The sequence below is a fragment of the Crocuta crocuta genome, unplaced genomic scaffold (genome assembly GCF_008692635.1).
Source record: "Crocuta crocuta isolate KB4526 unplaced genomic scaffold, BGI_CrCroc_1.0 scaffold168, whole genome shotgun sequence".
Lineage (NCBI taxonomy): Eukaryota > Metazoa > Chordata > Mammalia > Carnivora > Hyaenidae > Crocuta > Crocuta crocuta.
In genome coordinates, this window is record NW_027532591.1 from 3079083 (window position 1) to 3096582 (window position 17500).

General features: G+C 35.5%; 1 protein-coding gene and 1 pseudogene across 4 annotated transcripts in view; both read right to left on the bottom strand.

Annotated features, from left to right (window-relative positions):
- The window catches only part of LOC144244457 (uncharacterized), a 17498-nt pseudogene extending 10375 nt beyond the window's left edge, over window positions 1-7123 (bottom strand).
- Window positions 1-17500, bottom strand: part of FAF1 (Fas associated factor 1) — a 449320-nt gene that overhangs the window by 152487 nt on the left and 279333 nt on the right. The window lies entirely within an intron of this gene.

Consider the following 17500-nt stretch of genomic DNA (forward strand, 5'->3'; position numbering starts at 1 on the left):
TATGTGCTAGAAAAGTCACAGAGCTTTAATTTGTGGCAGGTTGAAGCAAGCTTATTAAGAATGTTAGTTACAAAGTGCACATCCACTTGTCTGGACTAGCCCACTGCCACATTCTTGTAGCAGGGTTAAATAGCAGTTTAGTCACCTCATTAAAAAAAAAAAAAAAAAAAGCACACTGTTAAAAAGGAAGTGACTAATAAGAATCTGGAACCAATGGAATATTACAAGAGACGTGCAGGTCAAGATCAATTATATACAAAACTCCTGTGTAAAGAGCTCAAAAAATGTTTTCTTTCCCTGGCCTTGTTGTATTATAGTCCTCAACTGATTTGGCAAGGTTGGTAAGGTTTAATGAAATAAACACCAACAGTAACAAATTCTGAGGCTTTCTGCTGTGTCTAAAAACATGAATGCTATCTTGCAAGCAAGTAGAGCTGGAAGAAACAAGGTTGGCTGCTATAGATATGGCTTCATTTCAGACTCAGAAGATACTGGAGTTGGAAAGGTCTTTGAATTCATCAACTGCTGATATCCCAACAAGGAGACTACACATCTTTAAGTCTCAGCTGAGTTAAGTGCTGCTGCCATACTATCCCCATCAAGCATCCCTTGCTCCATCCAAAGCTAGTAATGTGATACTCCTGAGTTTATCAGCACCCACTCTTAAGGATCTTCTATCAGTGGCCCCAATAGATTCCAAATGAAAAGTAGTTTCTACTCACAGTAGGATCTAGTCTAATAGTACTATTTAAGGGGAGAGACTGAGATGTAGAGAGGTAATGTTTTTTTACCAAGTCACACAGATGCTTCATGACAGCACAAACATTTTCTTTTGACTCTTAACCTGTTCTTCAAAGACGTTATAGCTAGTTGTAAAATACTATATTTTGGCTTAATTATCCCAAATCTCTAAAAAGAAAACCCCCAAATTTAGGATATATATGTATATATGTGTGTGTGTGTGTGTGTGTGTATAATTTGAACTGTTCCTGACTTGTTTTTTATTTTAATCTAATAGACATATGAAAAGATGTTCAACATGATTAATCAGCAGAGAAACACAAATCAAAACCATAATGAGATGTCATCTCACATCAGTCAGAATGGCTAGTATGAAAAAGACAAAAAAAAAAGTATTGACAAGGAAGTGGAGAAAAGCGAACCCTTTCCCACTGTTGGTGGGAATGTAAATTGGTGTAGTTACTGTGGAAAGCAGTGAGTTTCCTCAAAAACAAAAACAAAACCCCTAAAAATAGAAATACCATATGATTCAGTAATTCCACTTCTGGGTATTTACTTGAAAAAAATGAAAACACTAATTTGAAAAGATATGTGTGCCCCATGTTTACTGCAGCATTATTTATAATAGCCAAGATAAGGAAGCAACGCAAGGGTCCATCGATAGATGAATGGATAAAGGAGATGCAGTAAATATATATATATATATATATACACACAATGGAATATTACTCAGTCATAAAATAGAATGAAACCTTGCCATTTGTGACAACATGAGTAGACCTAGAGGGTATTATACTAATTATACTAAGTGAAATAAATCAGAGAAAGACAAATACCATTAAATAACATGATTTCACTTATATGTGGAAATCTAAAAAACAAAACAAACAACAACAAAGAAAAACAGACTCATAGAGAACAAACCAGTGGTTGCCAAAGGGGAGGGGAACAGGGAGATGGCTACAATAGGTGAAGAGGATTAAGAGGTTCAAACCTCCAGGTATAAAATAAGTAAATCATGGGAATGAAAAGTAGAGCATAAGGAATATATAGTCAATAATACTGTAATAACTTTGTATGGTGACACAGTAACTACACTTATCATGGTGGGCATTTTGTAATGTATGTAATTGTCAAATCACTATGTTTTACATCTGAAACTAATATAATATTAAATGTCAATCATACTTCAATTAAAAATTAAAAAAAGAAAAAAGGGATTTCAAATCAATAATGATTTGAGACTGATCTTTAAGGAAATGACTGTCAAAATAAATAGCATTTCCTAATGCATTGGTATGCAGAAATGCCTTAGTGAAGCTACTAATTTGTGGCATTCTTGGATAACCACACTCTAAATTAAAAGCTGTATAAACTGGCCATCTTCTTGGGTCCTCAGTGAACATCTGCAGAGGTCAATTTTCAATTAAAAAAACTGCATTATAATATTTATTTTGGTTCCATTTAACCAATAGTGTTATAAATTACATGTAAATATTCCCAATATGTGAACTGTAGCTTTGAGAAGTTGTAAATTCCACATGACATTCTTCATTTAAATTTTTGAAATAAAGAATAAATTTATTAAAATTTTCAAAAATATTTTGAAAATATGTTGTGATTCTTGAAAACAGAATCAACTGATGCTACTTTTCCACCTATAATTACCTACCTTCATGCTTCCTTGCACTGGTCCAACATTATCTGGAGTTCTATTAAAGAGAGGGTGCCCAACACAAAAAGCTTTTGTTTTAAAGTCTTCTATTGCATCCCAGCTCCTAAAACCAGACTGCACCATAAAGAAAGATTTGCCCATTGGAATAGAATTAGCAAAATTTCTAAAAAGATGTACTTTTATAAACTAAATACGTAGATAATAACATTCTTGCATTTTATTATTTGATTCTAGTGAGTACATTAGAAGAGCTCCTGAAGTACTTCAGAATACTAGAGTACTTCTGAAGAGCATTAGGTTGTATAAGAATGTAGCCTATTATACCAGTCTAACATAGCCTAGTAGCATAATTTCTCTCATACCTATTTAGCAAGAATGGTCAGGTTTACCTCTATAAAGATACTAGCTCAGGCAGGCAGACAAGTTACTATTTGCAAGGCAACTTTAAGCCAAAGAAGCTATTTCAGTTGAATCAAGAGTTCTGTTTTTAAAAAGTCAGCTATTTTGCACAGGGGCCAATAATCCATGCTGTGAATTAAAATGGCACTTGTTTCTTAGTTCTGATTGCTAAACTTGGTCATTTAATTGCTTATGAGCACCCTCTGGTGGAGGGCAGAAGAAAGAAATGAACCTATTAAAAAATTCATTGCTTCTAACCCATGGGAAAGGTAAGGAGAGGGGGAAAGTAATCTGAAACGTGCAGAATTCTCTTGAACTTGCCCTTCTTCCCCATAATTACTTCAAAATTTAGAACTAGTTGCTGAGTAAGTTATATGAACTATATAGTTACCCACAGTCTATAACTTAATTATTCAATAAACATTTATTAAGTTCCCATTATGCCAGGTACTCGGATACAGATAGCCTTTGATCCTGGCTTTGATTTTTATACCATTTCCCAGGAAAGTTGCTTGATCTCATAAAAACCGACTTTTCTAATCTGAGTAATGGGAATACCATCTTTGTTGGCAGCATTAAAAAGATGATAAGAGAAAAAGTGCCAAGCATGGTAGACTTAATTAATTTTGCAACTAAAACAAAAACAAAAAGCACACACACTTTTTTTGGCTCTTTGTCAGAAAAAAGGATTATCATATACGTGTTTTCGGATGCAATGCCCAATTATTTCTGTCTTTAAAAATTTAAGCCTAGATGACAGTATTGGTATCAGATAAGTATTTAATAACACCTTATGTCAACTACATTTAACTTAATTGATATGTGTTCTGAACATACACAGAATAACCCAATTTATTACTTAAACTTTTCCACAACCAAAGGTATTCAGAAGATGTTGACCAATATTTAATAAAATAAAATATTTTCTTCCTAGGTGAACAAACTAAGTTTAGGGGTTTCTTATATATTCTCAACAGCTTGTATGTCATTCTTCTAAGTATCACCCAGTGAAGAGCATGTTTGTTTAGATATATTTTAGCTCTGAGTGCATCTAAGAGCCCATCTCTGACATTCACTACCTGCTTATGATGGAAATTTTTATAAGGATATTTTTTACAAGTGATGTCCAAAAGTGGAAACTCATTACAGAGTTCCCATTTAATTCCTATGAAATGAACTTTACCAAGATTGAAGGAGAGGAAAACAGCCTGTGGGAGGATGGTGGAGGGGGAGACGAAAGAAGTGTTGCTATCTGGGGCAGTGACTTTGGGAGACTAAGCCTACTAAGGACTCAGCTTAAATACATTTAACCAACCTGAAGCTACTTCTCTTCTGTTACCACCATTAAAGCAAATCAAGTACTATTGTTCTTTTATGTCTTAGGAATGGACGGTGCTCTTTTATGACCTCCCATCAATGCTGCTTATGATATGATTGCACGTGTATAAAAATATTGGAGGGCTAAAACATTGAAAGAACACTATATATAGATAAAGGATGTGGATTAAAATCCCAACCCTGCCACTTTATTGTGACTTTGATCAACTTTCTTCTCTCAGTTTTATTACCTGTAAAATGAAAAAAACATGCACTAGGTGATTTCTGAGTTCCTTTACCTCACTCTGAACAAATTTTTCAAGACCATCTCTGGCCCATTTTCCCCACTATTATCCCCATTCCTTTTTTATACTGTATACATATTTGACTGTTCACTGACCCAAAAATACGCCTTGCACTTGCCTACTCCTAGACTTCTGCTCATGCCATGACTCTTGCCTGGGTTTCCATCCCCATTCTTTTCTACCTGTCTGTTTTATAGGTATGCTTGGATCATAAGACAAAAAGTAAGTGAAACTGCTTTGTCAGTTCAATCTCCTCCTGAAAGCCCCTATTATAACCTCCCAATCTCAAAATTTTCTGTTCTCTAAAATACCTGGTATCTTTAAAAAAATTTTTTTAAGTAAGCTCTATGCCCAACATGGGACTTGAATCCACGACCCTGATATCAAAAGGCACACACTCCTCTGAATAAGCCAGCCAGGTGCACCCAAAAACACCTGGTATCTTTTGGTAGTCAATCATACCTAGTAATACTTTGACAATTCTTCCAGAAATAAACATTTTTAGTCAGCCAGTTCCTGAGAGGAGGACTATAATTCCAGGTAAGAGCTGAGTAGAAGAGGCAGTGAGGATTTTAGAAACAGAGGTCTCACACGGGTAGGTCAGGGTCTGGGTTAAAGAGGTGAAAGTTTGGCCCAGGAAACGGACCTGACTGAGGGAAGGGCCAAATATCTAGGAATCAAAACTCTGTTATCCTACATTTGTGGAAGTTTGTCCAGGCCTTAGCCCTGTAGACATCTCTGTATTGGTGAAGACGTAGCCCTAAGAAAGTTATCAACACCGCTTCAATTGATGCAATGGACTGGGGACCCTGCTGTCCTGCTGTTCTAGGAGGAAAAAGGGAGAAAAAAAGTCCCAATGAATAAGAAAGGAATCCATTCCCCCACTCCCCCAAATGTATACCCATGTCTCCTGAATCATTTACACCTGTGACAGGGAAGTTTCTGAGGAAACCTGTATCACTGTAAGATAATTTCTTTGGTAATCATTGTCATTATACTTCCTTGGAAAAGTATAAAAGCAGAGTATGAACTTGGACTCCAAAGTCAGACTGCCAGTGTTTGAAATCCTAGGTATGCTGGCTAATAGTTGTATGACTTTAGACAACTCTCTTATCTTCTCAGTTCCTCAATTCCCTCCTCTGTAAAGTTTCTAACTCATAAGATTGTTGTGAGGATTAAAAAGTGGTATGTGTGTGTGTCCACATGCACACATGGTAGGGATTTTGCTATATAACTCTGGAGAATAGACAGACTAAGCTTGTCTTAAGTAGAGTGCAAAATGCAGCATTATTCATTCACTTAACTAATAGTTAGCATCCATGAGGAAATCACCTGAGTGCTAGGATATAGCCAATGGTGAACAGTTTCCGTTTTGATGAAGTTAATAACCATTGGTTTGTGAATAAAGTATGTACCATGTTAGCTGTATTTTATCCTGCTATCTCTAATCTTTGTTACTGCCTTAGTGAGAATGTACCTGGCATAGTTTATCAAGTCCTATTCAGAAAAAAAAAAAAAATAGGTTCTTACTTTTTTACTCAAGATCACAAACCTAATAAATATAGCACAGTCAGAACTAAGATGTTCATTCCTAGCTTTTTTTTTTTTTAATGACATCACCTCTACTTTAAATGTGAACCAACCTGGCTAGCTTGTTAAGCTTCAAATTTACGGAGTGTGGAAACATGGTAAAGTTAAATTATGAAAAAATTTCCAAAGTCTCTAGATGTTATTAGATTACCTGAAATCATAGCTAATATATAATATATTTCAATGTGTAGAATGGCAATGAAAGAAATAAAGAGAGCAGTATATATTGTAATATCTCATTTGTTTTTTTTTTGCATGGTGAGTGTCCATAGCCTGGACATTTGTAAAGACAAATTGAACTTGGACTCTACTATACTCCTTAGGTTAGGCAAACATAATCATTATGTCATTTGAATTATTTTGTAATTAGGTTAAAGTATACTTAAAAAATTCTATTCTTAAAGAAAATGGTTGGTGCTTGGAGAACAGGCTGGAAAAAGGCTTATCAAATCTTCCACTCAAGAAATACAGTACTTTTGTACCTCTCCAAAAAAGTATATGTAGCAGTGTTGATATGATGACCTGCAGTTCACTTAGTTCCTTCACATATATTACCCTGCTTCAAATGGGGCAGTCCAATAATCTGAACACTTTTTAAAGTAACTGAAAACCAAACTTTCAAACATTTTTCTAATTATGAAAATATCTTTTCCCAGAAGATAATGTAATTACAATACTTGATATTTCATACCATATGGTTTACCAAAACAAAAAGCATGAAAAAAACTTGTTACCAAACTACTTAAATAAATACCAAAAAGGAACCACATGTTAAAATAAAAACAAATGTATGACTTCCAGCAATTTATATTTTGTGATAATTGTTGTTATTGAACAATTAGGCTTATGAAAATGTCTCTTGAAAGGTATTTAACAGTTTATGTTAAGTAGGTAAAAAAATCTATCTGGGGTGCAGTGTGTTCAGGTTATAAAAGCACAAGTGCTTATTTTATCTCCCCACAAAGTGTTGCTGAGATAATTACTGCTGACAGCTTTATTCAAGGTTCATTTCACTTCTTCTGCTATTTTTCTCTGGTTAGAAGTTCAACAGAACCCATGGGAAGCCACACCCCTCACACCTGTTAGGCTTCTTCATGTTACGGAGGGCCAGTATGGACATGTCACTTCAAATTAGCATTGTACCAGAGCGCTAACTGTGACAATTACTTATCACAGGTTTAAATTAAAAAAAAAAAAAAAAAAAAAAGTTTCTAATTCAACCACAAAAACAGTGTCACAGAATGTAATCTAAACCTGTAAAAGCAGATTGCATAAAGAACATTCGGAGAGCTGCAGAAAAGGTTCCCAGGGTTGAGCTTTGTGCTGTATCTGAATTATGCAGGAATGCTTTGCAACTGGACATTTCCTTTAAAACAAAACCAAACCAAAAAAGGTAAACAAGGAAGAGCCAGCAATTGTACTTTAACAGTAGGCCTCTCTAAATTTTCTTCAAGGTTCTTTTCCAAGCTTGAATATGTGATTCACTTTGTTAATTGTTTTGTGTCATGTAACTAATTCAATAATGAAATTTCCAGCTAAAGCAAAGCAGTTACTTCCCGATTTACCAAAGGAAAGACATAGCTTTATAACTAGGTAGGAAGGAGGTATTCTTCTCTCCTAGTATTTGTTTTTTTTCTCCCACTTATAAAGCAGAAAATTATAACTAGAGATGGCAGACATTAACATAAAATGAAAGAAGAAAAAGGAAAAACCTCACTCTTAAATGTGTTTTAAGCTAGTTATTTTAAACCTCTCTGTTTCAAGTGCAAAATAATCTCAGAATTATGCCACCTCTCAAAGACCTGGGATGTTTGGAGGTGGTTAATATGGACTGCTGTGAGGCTAATTGTGGATCTCGAGTTAATTACTCTCTCCTAATAGGGGATTTTAAAAATAAATAAAATGGCTTTTACTCCATTTTTACTTCAGTTTATATTCAAGGAAACACTGAATGATGATGGCTAAACTCTGGATACTTCATTATTTGCTGCTGTTATTTAAATGAAGACCCAGAAAATCTAGGAAATAAATATCTCCACACCATAATCAATGCTGATATACACTAACATAACAAAAATGAATGGATCTATATTTGCCACAACATGCACCATGTGCCAAGTGTCCATTACCTGGTCAAAGTTAAAAGTTCAGTGTTGTTTCACAAACACAAACACAAACACACTACACACCAACAACCTGGTTGAAAGATATAAGCAAGAGCTTGTGGAAACTAGCTTTAAAACAGAATCTGGAAGTATTAAACACTCATGAAAAGCAAAGGACAAAATAATGACTTTGAGCAGGAATTCAGCAGAAGAAAGTAGTTGCTTATTTATAGGAAATCACATCCATTGAAGAATCCTTTGTAATTCTGGTATGGCAACACAATTTCAGTATCTTAATAGTTCCACACAATTTTAAAACCATCATACAATGGATAGTACATTAGAAATGCAAAATTTTTCCCAAGCCAAAATGCAGAAGGGGTAACTTATGATAAGAAAACAATATATTTTTCTTCATTTTCTCTAACATTTAGAAAGTTATTTATTAACAAAAGCACATAAAGTCAACATGAAATATTGATTATAAGAATCAGGACAGGTCTTTGCTTTATAATTACATCATATTCACAGCGAATCAAGACAAAATCTTTGGTCAGAAGGTGCTTTTACTTCAAGCTGGCTCCTCATTTTAAGTTTGATAAAGAGGTTCTGCTGGTGGAAAAACCTCATTATTTTCGAGAGCTACAGTATTAATCAGTGGTGACTTCAGCTCCTCATAATGACAGAATCTTCAGATATGCAGGGATATATCTCAGACCTGCTTTGTATGCATAAAGAGTACTAACAAGCCATTTGGCACATGTCTAGTCAATAGTGGGATGCCATTTACCCTGCAATACTGCGGAACTCTTTGGATAGCAAACATAGGGGCTCTGGATATTTTTCCAGCAGCATCTAATTCCTTGGCAAAACTCAGGCAGTTATGCTAACAGCTTTGGACATAGTGTTGCTGTGCAGCTTGTCATGGCTTTTCCTCCTGGGAAAAATAAGAGTCTAAATTAACTATATGAAGTTAGGGACAGCACCATAAAGGCTATTTAGAAACCAGAAAAAAAAAAAAAAAGAATTTCACTTTGCTGGTTAATCCATGCTTGGCCCATTCCAGCCATGTGATTCCTCTCCTTCTGCTCAACTCCCATGCCCTTATTGTGAACTTGGAGAATTCTTGGTTTGTGATTCTTTCAACTTAACCTAGGTCTCTGTTTAGATATTTGACCCTAAGGCCCTTAAGGATTCAACCTGAATCTTATATTCTCATTTTTAGCCTCCATAGGGCTTAGCAGGTTTTTTTGACAGGTCAGCCATGTAATAAATGTCTATTACTTTAATTTAAATGAGTACTTTGCCTACTTTCCTTGCCAAGGTAAAATATGAAAGATCCTGTAATTTTTAGAGAAATAAATAATCTGCCTAGGGAAAAAAAAGCATGGAAACCACTCCAAAGTGAGATAAGAAATACTAAACACTATCATCAGAGTGCCAATTGACCCCTGGGTCTGAGTGAAAAGTATAAGGCCCAAAAGGATTCTGACCTAAGACAGCAGGTTAAATCTGATTCAGTAATAACTCATGACCTGAAACCACCAGTCAATATAAGCAAAATATAGACCACTCAAATTCAACATCAACATAATTTGAACTTAAACATTTTCATTTTTTTATAAAACACACTAATTTCTTTCATATTTAATGTTTCTGTGTAATTACTTTTGCATTCTAATGCATTTCACCTCTGTGGATTTCATGGGAATTAGAGTATTCAAATGTCATTTCCACTCCAATGTGTAAAATATGATGACTCAAATTTATGAGGATGCATAATGTAGCTAATAAAAATGTTTTCAGATTGGTATAAAACCTATCTAGTAATGTACACTATACATAAAGATACTCTATTACCCTGTAAATTATATCTCACATAGGAATAATAATACATCAGCATTATTTTATTATAGTATTTTTTAAAAAGGACTCACACTCTTATAAATCCAAGAAACAGTAAGTTCTCTAGATCTCTCTAGATACATGTGCATACGTTTAGTCTAAGGGTTCACTGGGCTCTTATATAGACCAAAGAATAATCTTTTGTATTAAAAAAGTGGGAAAATCCTCAAATCCAATAATCTTTCAAAAATATTCTGACACATGATAAAATAATGCCTTATTCCTGAGTCAAGCATGCTTTTGTGGGCAAATTCATACCTGCAGCACTTATTTATGTTAATGCCAAAAAAATCAGCATAAAATGAAAGCTGTGTTAAAGTGTTAACTCTTTATAATAGGAAGTAATCATTTTTGTGTGCTAATTTTAAGTGTTATTTTTCCAAAAACTAATCAACCTATAACTTTGAGCTGAATAAATTTACTGAAAAGTATTCCAGCAAAGGAAAAAAAAAAAAAGAAAAGAACCATTAATGTAAGTACAGCAAAACTTTTTAGTGAATTTTTTTCCCCCAGAAGCTAGGAATAGATCATCTTATACATTATTTTGATCAACATATAGTAATCTCAAAAATATTCCTTCAAAGCAAAACAAAATTTCTAGAGATCTCTCAGCAAAATGGGAGCAAGAAATAAGGATAGCTTTATTTTTTGAAGGACACTAGTAAGGCTGCCAATTCAGAAGTTGTATATTATTTGAAATTTACCTATTTTTAGTTGACCCATTTCATTTGCTAAAGACTTACGCATCAGAATTGTATAGAATCAAAGAATTTGAAAATTGGGGTGGGAGTGAGGATTCCAACATTTATTAGGCATCTACTATGCATCAGGCACTTTAAGTTCCTCTCCCCTTTCCATCAACATAGGGTTCTTTTTAAAAGTTTGTTTGTTTGTTTATTTAGAGAGTGAGGGAGGGAGAGGAGCAGAGGGAGAGAGGGAATCTTAAGCAGGTTCCACACTCAGCACAGAGTTGGACATGGGCTTGATGCCATGACCCTGGGATCAGGACCTGAGCCGAAATCAGGAGTCAGATGCTCAATCGACTAAGCCACCCAGGCACCCCTAACATAGGGTTCTATGAGGTAGGTATTATTACCCTGTTTCAGGAAACAGAAGTCCTGAGAAACTATTTGCTTCTGGTGGGGTTGAGATTTCATTCTAATTCAAGTTGTCCTAATTCTAGAACATATATCTGTTCACCCATATGAAAGAAACTAACTTTTATTTAGCCAGGCAATCCCTATTCACTAACTCATTCCATCCTAAAGCTGCTAATATTCCAACATAACAGATGATGAAACACAGAATTCATAAAATTAGTAAATCTGCCTAAAGCTATTTCAAAATCTTCTAATTCCGTGGTCATATGTATATTTTCCAATATAATTCACTTGTCTGCTAAGGAAACCAAAGTCCAGAATGTGACTTGCACAAGGTTAAACTGGTGGCAAGTTCAAGCAGAGACTATGAGCTGGGCCTATAGGCTTCAATGTATCATATTCTTTTTTTCACAGTTTGTCATTCAAGATACTCCCACATTGCATCACTATCCAAGAGCTTCCTAAATGAGGTCATATGAAATCTTCCCCAGCTAAAATGACATTCAAACAAATGTGACAGAATAAAAATAACATCACTCAAACTTAACTTTTTCCAATTTCCTAACACTAAAGCTTTTACTTAGTTATAAAAATTACCATGCTATCATCAGTCCTGGGTGAAGTCTGCTTAGGGAGGAGGATAATGAAAGCATCCCTGTTTTGCTAAAACAGGCAGCATTCACTAAGGTTGGTTCTTAGGGGCTTGAGAACCAGTAGGCTGTCATTTAGGACATATAAAGACAGGTAAGGGGTAAGTGACAGTGATCAATTCTCTACCAGAGTGGGATGCCCTTGGGGATACTGTGAGAAAGGAATATGTCTCCTCAGGGCAACCATTGATAGTATACCTATGTACATCTGGAAGGAGTGGTAGTCACAATTGGGCCCAAATGGGAGGCAGCCTGGAGCTTCTTTTTTTTTTTTTTTTTTTTTTTTTTTTTTTTTTTTTTTTTGTGANCTCGAACCCACGAACCGCGAGATCATGACCTAAGCGAAAGTCGGACGCTTAACCGACTAAACCACCCAGGCACCCCAACCTGGAGCTTCTTCTAGACTCTGTCCTTACTCCCCAAATTCTCTTCTAGGACCTCATCATCTTAGACTCACTTGGTAACTCCATATTGTACCCTACTCTACACCTCAGGCTCATTAATATCATCTTCTCCCATATCATGACCCTGCTGCTCTTACCATCTTCTAACTACAATGAGTTGGTATTGAGTTAATTCCCTTTTGTGTCGTATTTGAGGAACAATGTTCCATTCTGACGGTACTCGGGAGATTTTCAGAAATTTTGGCCCAGGTTAAAAAAACTTCTCACAGATTGGAAAATAAATGGCATTGTGGCGATTTGGCCAAACAGAAAGGCCATGTGATTACATGAGAGGCATTCTGGTAGACAAGTCAGAAGAATTGGATTCTAGTCCAAACTCTACAACTTTATCACTTTCTACTGTTCGTGACAAAGCCATTTACCTCTCTGACTCAGCTTCTTTATTTGTAAGAGAAAAACAGTAACTCTTTTGCCTGATTAAAAGTATGAAAGAAAAATGAGTTAGTCTATGTGAAATGACTTTAAAACCAAAAACGGATGGTTTATTCCTTCAACATTTACTAGGCTCATCTTATGCATCAACTGACTCAGCATTATTTTAACTTTAACTTTTCATATGTATTCACCTTGATTACCTTATAGGACCTCAAAGTAAAACTCAACTGCCATATGGTAACCAGATATGCAATAAAAAATCTGACTACTAAGCTGATCTTGATGACACAATAAGAACCCTAATTAGTCAAAGTCAAATGCACTGTAACTCCTCCCTCTACACAGCACCAAGATCCTAGAGCTGGCCTTACTCTTAACAACAATTACAGAGGCAATCCACTACACAGCATGAATTTGACTGCACACATCTTTTTAAAGTCTGACATTCCTCATTTCTCCTAATCATTCTTCTCTTTTAGTTACCCTATCACTAAATATCAAGTATGTATCTATAGGTAGAGAGATAAAGAGAATAGAATAGTATTGCTGCTTTTGAGGGGTCCACAAACAAGTACTGAAATGCACTTACACATAAGAAGCGTAAATAACTAATTTTACCAAAATGGTTAAGTCTCCTAATAGGAGAATAAGAGGAGAAAATGCCTAACTTTGCCTGAAGACTTCAAGGGAAAATGTCACAAAGGAGTGCCAGCTGAATCTTAAAAGGATAATTTGATTAAGGACTAGGCCACAAGGAGTGCAAGCACCTTAGAAGAAGAAAAGGAAATGATATAAACAATGGCAAAATGGCAAGAAAGAAGAGAACACATTTAAGAAACAAGCAATTTAAAGTTACTGGAGGACAGAGAAGGTACAAAATAGTGAGAGACACATATAGAAGTGGGAATGAATAAGTCAGATCATGAAGGGTCAAATATGCCCCATGTAAGCTCCCATTAGACATTATCCTATAGGTAATGGGAAACCACAGAGAGATTTGAAGCAAGGGAATAAAATGATGCAAATGCATTTAACAAAAATAATTATACTACAGAAGGGAAGTCAGACTGGGGGATGCAAGAGAAGAAGAACTGAAATAGAGAAACCAGGAGAAAATGATAAGAGCCTAAATAAACCATGGAAGGAATGTTAGAACGACAGGGGAGACAGATCAACAGAACAAAAGAATGAGAACTGAAACCACAATAATTCTTGCCATTTGTTTGCATAATTCTAATATCACAGCAAAATTTAATAATTATTAAATTATTGATCACTGTCATTTGCCCCTTAGCTATCTTTATGTGTCCTAAATGGCAGCCTACTGGTTCTCAAGCCCCTAGGAACCAATCTTGCCTCCTGAGTTGGCAAAACAAGAGGATGCTTTCACTATCCTCCTTTCCTAAGCAGACTTCACTCAAAGGGCCAAAGATGGTACATTAGAAGAACTCACAGAAGACCAATGTAACTAACAAACAAGAGGCAGTATAATATAACACAACACTAAAGAAGTAAGCAGATATCAGACTATGCAGGGCCTGGGGGGTTATGTTAGTGATTATGGTCCTTATTTGGGAAGATTAAATAGAGAGATTACTTGAGCAGACATATATATATTTTCAAAAGAATTATCTTGATGTAGTATGAAGTATAGAATGAAGGGAAATGAGAGTGGATATGAGAGCCCAGTCTGTAGCCTTTAGCAATAGTCTGGATTGAAGAAGCTGGTACCTTGTATTAGGGTGATGGCAGTAGAAATGGATAGAAGTGAACGAGTAAGAGATATATAGGTGCTAACATTGACAGGAATTGAATATTTGGCTAAAGTCAGCAAGGGAGAGAGAGGTATCAAGAGTAACTTCTGATTTGTGAAACTGAAGAGAGGGTGATGCCATTCATGGAATCAGGGAACTTTAGAAGGGGACCAAATATGGTCTGGGAAAAAAAAATTCAATTTTGGATATGCTGAATTTTAGGTATATGGGACCTCTAAGTGGAGATGTTAAGAAGGCTTTTCTGGAACTGACATGGGAGAACTGGACTAGAAATATAAATTTGTTGATCACCATCACATGAATGACAATTTAAGCTCTAGGTATGATAAGAATGCCTAGGGAGAACTTATAAAACAAGACAAAATGAGTACATAGAACTATGTCCTAATGAACTCAAATATTTAGTAATTGGGTAGAGAGAAGGATGAACATCTAAAGGAGACATTAAAGGAAGGAGCAGAGACAGGGGAAAATCAGAGAGTATGGTGTCCTGGGAGGCAAGGGAAGAGGATTACAGGAAGGAGTTTTCAGCAGTCTAATGCTGCTGAAAAGCAGTACTGAAAGTAGCTCAGCAGTGGAAATTACCCAAATGCCGGCTCCATCAATATTAAAACAGATGAATAATGTGGAACATCCACATAATGGGATATTATAAACCAATGAAAATAAATCAAGTATAGCTACATATAAGAACATGGATCAATCTTATAAACATATGGTTGAAAAAAAAGAGAGGAGAAAGCAAGGAATGAATAAAGGAGACAAACAGTATATACTATATGATTCCATTTATATATATATTGAAAACCAGACAAAACTAATTTAGGGTCTTATTTTTTGGATGAAGGGGACTTGAGAAGGCCTTCTGGTATACTGCAAATGTTCTCTTCCTGGTTATGTGAGGGTACTGACTTTATGAAAATTCATCAAGCTGTACATTTATGATTCATATACTTTTCTGAATAAATGTATTTCAATTAAAAGGTTTTTCATTTCAATACTCTGAAGAAGTCAAGTATAGGGGCGCCTGGGTGGCTCAGTCAATTAAGCCTCCAACTTTGGCTCAGGTCATGATCTCATGGTTCGTGGGTTTGAGCCCCGCGTCAGGCTCTGTGCTAACAGCCAGCTCAGAGCCTGGAGCCTGCTTCAGATTCTGTATCTCCCTCTCTCTCTGACCCTCCCCTGCTCACACTGTCTCTCTCTCAGAAATAAATAAAACGTTTAAAAAAAAAAAAAAGAAGTATAGCTACAATGAGAATTTAGAGGCCTACTTGGTTTAGCAAAATGGTAGTCAATGGTACCTCAAGGAAAGCTATTCCAGTGGAGAAATGGGTTGAAAGCCAGAGCGTTGTGAGGTGAGAAATCAGTAGAAGAGAAAAATGGAGATGATAACTACAGATAACTCTTTGAATTTTGGCCATAAAGACTAGGAAAGTATTAAAGTCGGAGAGAATTTGTTTTTATATGTATACGTAGATTTGTTTTATAGTGTGTATATGTGTGTTTCTTTTACAACGAGAGGATTTTTGTGCTTAAATGTGGAGAGAATATCCAGCACAATGAGATTAGTTAAAATACTAAAGAAGAGATCATTGATAACGTATAGTTATGAGAAAACAGATGGGAATGGGGTACAGAGCACAGGTAAAGAGATGATCTTATACTCAGTTTGGACTAGAAGCAAGGTTTTCTGACTTCCAAATCCAGTGCTCTTTTTCTATACAGTTACTGGATTTGAAAGTGTGGGATTCAGCTAGTGGCAATATTCTGATGTTTGGTGTGAAAGAGCTTTCAGGTTTTAATCCTGTCTCTGTGGACTTGGACAAGTTTTTAAATAACTAGTCATAGTATCTTCCATGTTAAAAATGAGGACATGAACATTTAAAATAATTTCTGGAGTTGTATGGATCAATTGGTAAACCCTCAGTTAGTAGTGTTAGAGATGAAAAAGGCTAGAATGAGGATACCTTCTCCTTGAATGTTAGAAGCTTGTGAGTAAATAAAGTTGCCAATTGTCTATGCACCAACGAATCTAAAAGAAAAAGAACTGGCAGATATGGCACACACAGTGGTCATGCTTCACAGTGAATTACGGAAGGACCTAGTTTCCATTCCACCTCACATTCCATAAAGTAGAATTACTGTCACAATGAATGTAGCATGCTCATCCATGAGCTGCTACACAGTGAACATTGTAACACGGTGAAGAACATAGATGACAGATAGGCTTTTACAGATGTCCTGTATTTTATCCACCTCTGCTATTATGAGAGGCATACAATGTGATAAGGCCATGAACTCCATTCTACTTGGGCTCAAATACCACTGCCATTGATTAATTATGAGATCAAATGAATATGTCTCAGTTTGCTCATATGTAAAATGGGGCAAACAATAACCACCTCACAGGATTATTAGAAAGAATGAGCTATATTATTATATATTGCTAAGACCAATATTTTGTGTATAGGACTTTTAAAGTACATCTAATTGTTATCATCATTCCCAGAAAGACAGGTCTAAGATGAGCTTAAGGCAAAGGGACCAATCTTATGAGGACAAAACAGATTCTTTAAGGAAAATATCTGACTGCTTATAACAAGTGATGTTGGAGAACTACTATGTAGGGAAGGAAAAAAATAAGAACTTGAGATTTAGGGAATCCCTTATGGTACAGTGGAAAGAGGTTTTAGAGTCAAACCTGGGCCAGGATCCTCTTTCTACCAGTTCTTCTGTGTGTTGTTGCACAAGTTCATAAACCACTCTGAGCCTCAGTTGCTTCATGTATAAATAAAGGAATGATAACCTCTATTTTTAAGGATTGATTAATGGGCATATTAGGGATAAAACATATAGAGCCCCAGCAAAATGCTTAGAAGAAAGTAGGATAGATGAATATTGTTCCAGTTGTTACTGTTTTTATTAATAACAACAAGAATAATAATTATAGAGGTGAAGAGAAATGGTTACATTTCATTTAGACGTTTCTTTTTTCTATTTCCTAGGGGTCATACCACACAAGTATTCTATTTTTAGCTGTACCATATTTTTTTTAAAATTAAGTAATCCCTATGCCCAACATGGGGCTCTAACTCAAAA